We start from the raw sequence: 7199 nt of genomic DNA, 5'->3' as shown, positions 1-7199 counted from the left end.
GAGTCGCGTTTTTTTTTTTTTTTTGCAAAGCTACATCATTATCATTAATGATAAGAATATATCTGAAAGAGTGTGAGAGTAAAACTCAAATGTATTCTCGTAGAGAATTGCTCTCAAAAATATTTTTCATAAATTTGCATTGAGAGTGTAAGTATAAATGATTAATCATATTTTAACTTTCAAATTTAATATTCGTTAAATAAAAATAACTTTCGACAGCAACCTAACCTCAAATACATTCTAAAATTCATAAAAGTTGCTCTCAAGAATAATTTTAATGGATATTGCAAATGAGAGTGAAAGTTAGACAATTATCTTCAATAAAATAAATATTTTATTTGCAAAAAATATCCTCGAAATTATTATTTTTAAATATATTTCATATCTTGAAAATTATCACAAACGAAATATTCGAAATTTCCGTAGAATAAAGTTAGTTTAAAAATTGGAACGTCATCATCATTCTTTTGTGTAAATGCATTGGACGACCGTAAGTTTGTTACACGGATTCGTTTCGTTAACGAGATTGCACGGCTTAACAGGTTTGCCTTAGTCCAGTATTATCTGGATGCATGCATCGGCCAAAAAGTCACGCGGTTATTGATGTCTAGAATAGGATTATCCTTTGACCACAATCGAACGTGCTAATATAATCGATATATCAGATTATCGATTTTCGTAAATAATTATAAATATAATATTATGTATAATATTGTATTAATCTCTTAAGTGACATGTTCGTGACAATCATCAATTTACGTAACGTTGTTCACGTTAAAAGTCTTGTCTCTTATTTCTTGTCTCAGCTCTTATTCCTTTTAAAATAATTCATCCAACCATTTAATAAAAAATATTCTTCAATAAAAATCTAAATAAATTTTATATATTTTCTGTACAAATAAGTTAATCACAAAATAAAAATAATATCGAATATTTTATATTCTTTAACGTTGTTTCACGATCAAATAAAAAAAAATTGTTTATGCTTAAAACGTTTTATAATACGAAACTTGAATATAATGAATTTGTTGTCGAGATATGTAGAATAAAAATTGTGAAAAAAAAAAAAGAAAAGAACAGAGGCGACAGAAGAGCGATTCGAAAAGGTAAAGCGGACTTCCAGAACAGAAGATTGCAGCCAAACAGAGGCATAATTCTAGAAAGTTTTAATCGAACGTGTATCCTGTCGGCGCGATTAAAGGTCGGATAGTGGGTCATAGGGACAGGACGCGACGAATCACGTGGCTCGATAACGAATCAAATGACTATGCGTGATTCTTTTCCTTATCGTTCTTGAACAAGATTAAATTGAATCACGCAATGCCTCAAATTTGCGTATTCAAGATTCGAATACTCTTCTATGAAATATCATGTATATAAACTTACAGTAATAAATAATCGATTGTTTTAAATGCATATCGTATGAATTCTAAGAGATATAATTTATTAACATTTTAAAAACAACTTATGTATACCTTATATTCAAGCAAAAAACAATAATTATCAATAAGCAAAATTTAAAAATGTAAACTCCAACATTCCTCCTATTAACGTGTACATTAAATTGGCTACCTTGGAAGTTCAAGGTTAATTAACGATCATAGGAATTGCAGATGAGTTTGTGGATAATCGGCAGAGAAACTGGGTCAATAAATCCTGAAGAAATTTTTTTTTTTTAAATATTTTTCATCGAAGGAGAAGAAATCTGAGATCGCGATTCGATCAACGAATTAACGCGAAATTTTTCCCTCATCCGTACGAAATGTCTTTGATCTTTCTCTTCGATGAAAGGGAATCCCTATTTCCGGAACGTATCTCGGCCAATAAAAAAAAAAAAAAAGAAAAAGGAAATCGTAACGTGACGAAGCATCCAGTCGATGAATTACGGTCAGAGAAGATATTCACGAGCCTCTGAATATCAATATAACGAGACCAACCTCTTGATGATGTCAATGGGAGAGAAATATATTATAAAATATATCGTGTTAAATATATTATATCGTTGGAAGATAGATTGCAAAATAGAAAACAAAAATTGATATACGATAACAATGGATCGAGATTTACTTATTATATTTTAAACAATTTATTATTAGTAATTTTTATATTCGTATCTAGAATCTTATAAAGATGTATATTAAGAGTGATTTCGAAAAATATTTGAATACTATTATACGTGGAAATTCATTTAAAAAATTCAAAAATTATTGATGAAAGTTTGACAAATATATTAATACCTTACAGTGGTAAAATTTTACCTTGAAATTTTTCCAATAGAATAATAAAGGAAAATCAAAAATCTATATAGATTTTGTAATTGAAAATATTGCTACACGTTCGCATCTGCACGTTAACGAAGTTAACAGAAAAGTGAAAAATTAATTATCAGAAAATCATGGTGAATAGAATTGTTTAAAAAAGAAATGTTATCAATGGAGTCTGGAAATTAATAATAATCTCGTCCCACAAATCAGTATTCGTATTTCTAAAAATACACGAATAAAATTACGATAATAAGCGTGTAATTAAGTACACGTGAAACGATACACAGGTGCACGTGTTCTAAAAATTACGCGGATTACGGAGCACACGTGTACACGTGTCTTTTTATTACACGTTCGAAACGTACGAACCCTGAATCATATCCATTTTTAAAAGATTTGCAATGCTTTGCGATACTTTACCAACCGAATAAATACGTAAGCATTACACGTTTTAATTTAGATCTAATTTAGATCATTGCTTCGTTCAGATTTCAATCAATTTATTACGAATTTATTCTATCATTCGATTGTAAATCGATTAGATCTGAGAACGTAATTTTAAGTGTAAAGACTGACGTTAATATTTATTTGCTCCGTTTGTATCCTGTAATTCAACGAATACTCGAATAACAGGTAGCCTTTGTACCGAGGATCAAAGAAATAACGTCGCAGCTCGATCTTAAGATCTAACTTTCCATCCAGTCCTTTTTCCTTCCTTTCGAGTGGCTCGAGATTAAAAGACGTATATGCAAAATAGCACGTATAGCAATGGAACCTTGGTAACTCCTCTCGAGAGAGGAACTAAAGTCTTCTAACTGGAAAGTTATGGAGGCTTCGTTTTATTTCGAAAGTTTTCGAGGAGTTTAACCAATGAAAATTCGATGCACAGAGATATAGTTTTCCGATGTTGTGCGAGGAGTTCGAGGAAAAGAAATTTCGAGCATCGTTTTCTTTTTTTTCAAATATTCAAATAAATATTTCCAAGAGTTGAAAGAAAGAGAACAATTATTGACTTCAATCACGATAAAAAGTAAATAGATAATAAATTGTATAAGACTTAAAATTAGATATCTGTGATGAAATACACATGGATTATTATTTTATTTGCATTTTCTGCGCATATATATTGTTTATTCATTAATTACAATTAAGCAATTACGAAACATTTTCACTCTTATCGAATCATCTTCAGAATTAAAAACAAAGAATATCCCGAATTTTCCAATCTTTCAAAATTCAATGCAAAGTAAGAATAATAATTAACGAATAAAAATTTTCTATCTTATACCTTGAATTTCTTTTTTTTGCTCGAAAAAAAATTCTTCTTTTAGACGTAGCCAATGCAAATTTAAATCCTCGTTTTCGATTAATTTATCGAGCATTCGCTCCTTTATTGGACAGATAACCGAGCTTCGTAGATGATATACCGTCTCAGCCATCGGCCCATTATCCTAGCCAACGAATTTTATTATCCAAACGTAACACGAGGACATTGTGGCGGCCTCGTGAAAGCAGAGGCGTTTAACGAAACCGCGGCCAACACTTTCCCAACGGAGCGATCGTCGAGTTACGGGATTCGCCCGTTTCCACAGCCAAATTGTTGTCCATCCGAGTTGGATAGGACGAGCCAATTACCGTGGAAACTGGATCAAACCCAATCTCTCGATTTGTCCAAAAATTTCGACAACGAAATTCTCGAACCTCGATCGAATCCATCCATTTGGATTATACGATCTCACGAACTGTTAAGAGTTGTATCCCGAACTTCTTCAAATTGGAAAATTTAAAACTGCAATTTTATACGTTTGTTCCTGTGAAATTGTACGATGTAAATTGGACGCAAGAAAGGTTTTTTTCCCTTCAAAATTGACGAAATTACAACACGTTTCGCAACGTTGGCCAACGTTCATTTTTCTAAGGATACAGAAACTGACTAATTATCAATTTGCAAATTGTGAAAATCGTTTAATTCCTTCTTGTTCATTGTCGAGGAATATGCATTTGATGATTTCGTATGCTTCTTCTGGAACATTCTACTTTTCCAAATTGACTTTCACTTACTTGAAAATTACTCTCAACGAAGAATCACGATTTCCAATTTATCAATTTATAAATTCGTCAACTTCAACATTAATATCAATTACCTAAAAACTTTAATCAGAACTTGCACGACACAAGGAGGGTCTTCTTCTGTCCAATCTCGGAATAATCGATGATTTTTAAGAATCTTCGTTTGAAGAATTTGAAGATTTCTCGCTTGAAAACAGCTAGCTTACGCGCGGTTTTTTTGCGGTTTTATTTAATTAAAGGTGCGTTTCGTAGCAACGGGTTCGCCAAAACAGGGAGCACATGGTTACAAAAGTTATCGATTCCTCGATAATAAAAGACACGTGTATCCAGGGAATCGAAGCAACCCGGAAGCACGATTTAACATGTTTGCTCGCGTGTCCGACGATAGTCTATCCAACGTACGTCGAGGCTCGTGAAATGATATTGCAGCTTAGGGAGAAAGAAGCCTTGAAAGCTTTCCCCCAAGGGGTTGAAACAACTTGCCGCATGGAAAACTCGAATCTGATGTTTTCACTTTGAATTCACTTTCATTAATGCGATTATATATATATATATATATATAATATTTTTGTGAATTTTTTGACGAATTATTCGATATTTATTAAATGTATTTTTTCCTATTATTTTCATAGATCGTGGAAAAATTCGAAATTGTTTTCGATGTGTAATTTTCTTCGAATCTTTGCTATTTCTATTTTTATCTAGGACGAGTGAATCGAGAAAGAAAATTTGAAACTGACATTTCAATGGAATATGGAAATACCTTGGTGATTGATAAATTGAAAAAAACTCTCTCACAATTTTCTATACGTTACTCTTAAATAAAATACGACAGCAATACTTACTTTTATAATTCGAAAACAATTTTCTATGAATTTATTTTGAGATTGATACAATAATCTTAAAAAAATTCAAGCAATCCAAAACTTTGTGCCAAGAATTTTAAAAGTCGAACGATTTATCCAAAAAGTTCTACTCTCCTATCAAAATTCAATCTCTCATCAGAGATAATGGAGAAAGATCGTTTAACACCTCTTTTGGAAAAATCAAAGTTTGTCAAATCAATCGTCTTAGAAGTTTTAATTGGCGCGATTTCTGTCTTCTTTCCCTTGAGGAATGAATTTAACCCCGAGGAGCAGATCGAAGGCGAGGAATTAAATTCAACCGTTCACTCTTTGTAATTCGATCCCTACCTACGACACAATTGCTATTGGCGTGGGATGTCAACAGGTCTGTCAACGAGAAATCAGGCGTCCATCCTCCTTCTCGCCATTTTTTTACCAGCTTTTGTTCTTCTATACACGATTCTCGATAAAGGATAAGATATCGTCTTGAATATTTCATGAATCTGCCCGGTTTTGCGGTTTCGTCTCCTACACAGAGTGCAAATTACAGGGAGACAGACGTTTCGATGATGTTAAGCCTTGAAGTCAATTGTAGAGATTTCGAGGGTGAAAAAAGAAAATCTGGAGATGAACCCTGTAAATTAGAGAAATTTCAATCAGAATGGTAGATATGGAGCCTTTAACGCTCAACTCACTTGTATCTTGAGATTAAAATAAAATATGTTATTTATTATTAATTTACACGAATATATAAATAGATATTCGTTATAATAACAATAGCTTGATAATTTCAATAATTGATCATGATTATAGCAGGAATTATTTTTTTTATATTATGTTAATATATAAATAAGATGTATTCTAATGGAATAAAAGAATTCTAATGGAATAATTTATCGTCACATTTAATTTCGATATTCAGACGGTATTTCTTTCGTTACGAATACGAAGATATTCCGTGCACAAGAAACAACCGTCGTCATCGTTGCGTGATTAAGATTGAAAACAAACGCGCAAAATATAATGGGTTATTAAAAAGCCAAAGCAAAGTTGTTATAAAAGAATCAAGAATCATGTATCCAGAAAACATTCAATTAAAATTGCATACCGTTCATTTTTAATTACTCGAGTAAATCACAAGAATCGATTTAAAATTTCTTGCCCCATTATTATACTTAACAATATCATTGTTCAATCTCATAAATCCAATGAATTACTTCTGGAAAAAAAAAATTCTAATATTTTCAAAAGAAAAAACAATTCTCACGATTAATTCCAACTAAATCGTCTCTTCGATTACCAAGATAAGATTTTTCCTCCTCTTTAGCCGCAACGGACGAGACCATTTTCCTAATAATTGTTTTAATCTCGCGGCGCGGATCGATAGCAGAGAGAAGGGAAAAAAGGAGGAGGAGGAGAAGAAGAAGACGAAGAAGAAGAAGAGGTGGGAAAGCGAATCAACGGAGTGAGAGATAGCGAACTGCGGTGGCTGCGCCGAATATTCGACCGAGTTGTTGCTCCAAATACGTCACCAGTCGACATTCGTGGTGACGGCGAAAAAAAAGGGGAAAAAAAAGTGACGCCGCTTGTCCAACCAGTGCACTAGTTGTTTCGAAAGAAAAACAAGCAATGCAAACTTTCCTCTTACGTCTCGATATATATACGAAATCTCGAGTGGATCGACTTAAACTTGGAATATCCGTGTGGGATTAAATGCAATTCGCACCAATACATATATATATACGTAAAATAATAATTAAATTATGAATTTTTACGCAAGATCAAATATTTTATGAAAGGGGATTTAAATGGAAACTTTATTCTTCGAATATATGATATTATACTTCGCGATATATTTCATATATTCGAAACATATATACGTAAATTTTTTCGTATTCAACAAAGATGAACGTGCACATCGTAAAAAAAGGATTAACTATATTTCCTCGTTATTACGATATCTTTAAAACAAGGATGGAAAAGGGAAACGTGTTAAATACGAATTACGTATCGTTGCACG

General features: G+C 32.2%; 1 protein-coding gene across 7 annotated transcripts in view; it reads right to left on the bottom strand.

Moving 5' to 3' along the window:
- The window catches only part of LOC102678437 (protein FAM102B), a 71746-nt gene that overhangs the window by 13262 nt on the left and 51285 nt on the right, over positions 1 to 7199 (bottom strand). The gene's annotated exons all lie outside the window — the stretch shown is intronic.

The sequence above is a fragment of the Apis dorsata genome, unplaced genomic scaffold, assembly GCF_000469605.1.
Source record: "Apis dorsata unplaced genomic scaffold, Apis dorsata 1.3 scaffold_89, whole genome shotgun sequence".
NCBI lineage: Eukaryota > Metazoa > Arthropoda > Insecta > Hymenoptera > Apidae > Apis > Apis dorsata.
The sequence above is the reverse complement of the archived record's forward strand: the minus strand, read 5'-3'. Positions and strand labels throughout refer to the sequence as shown.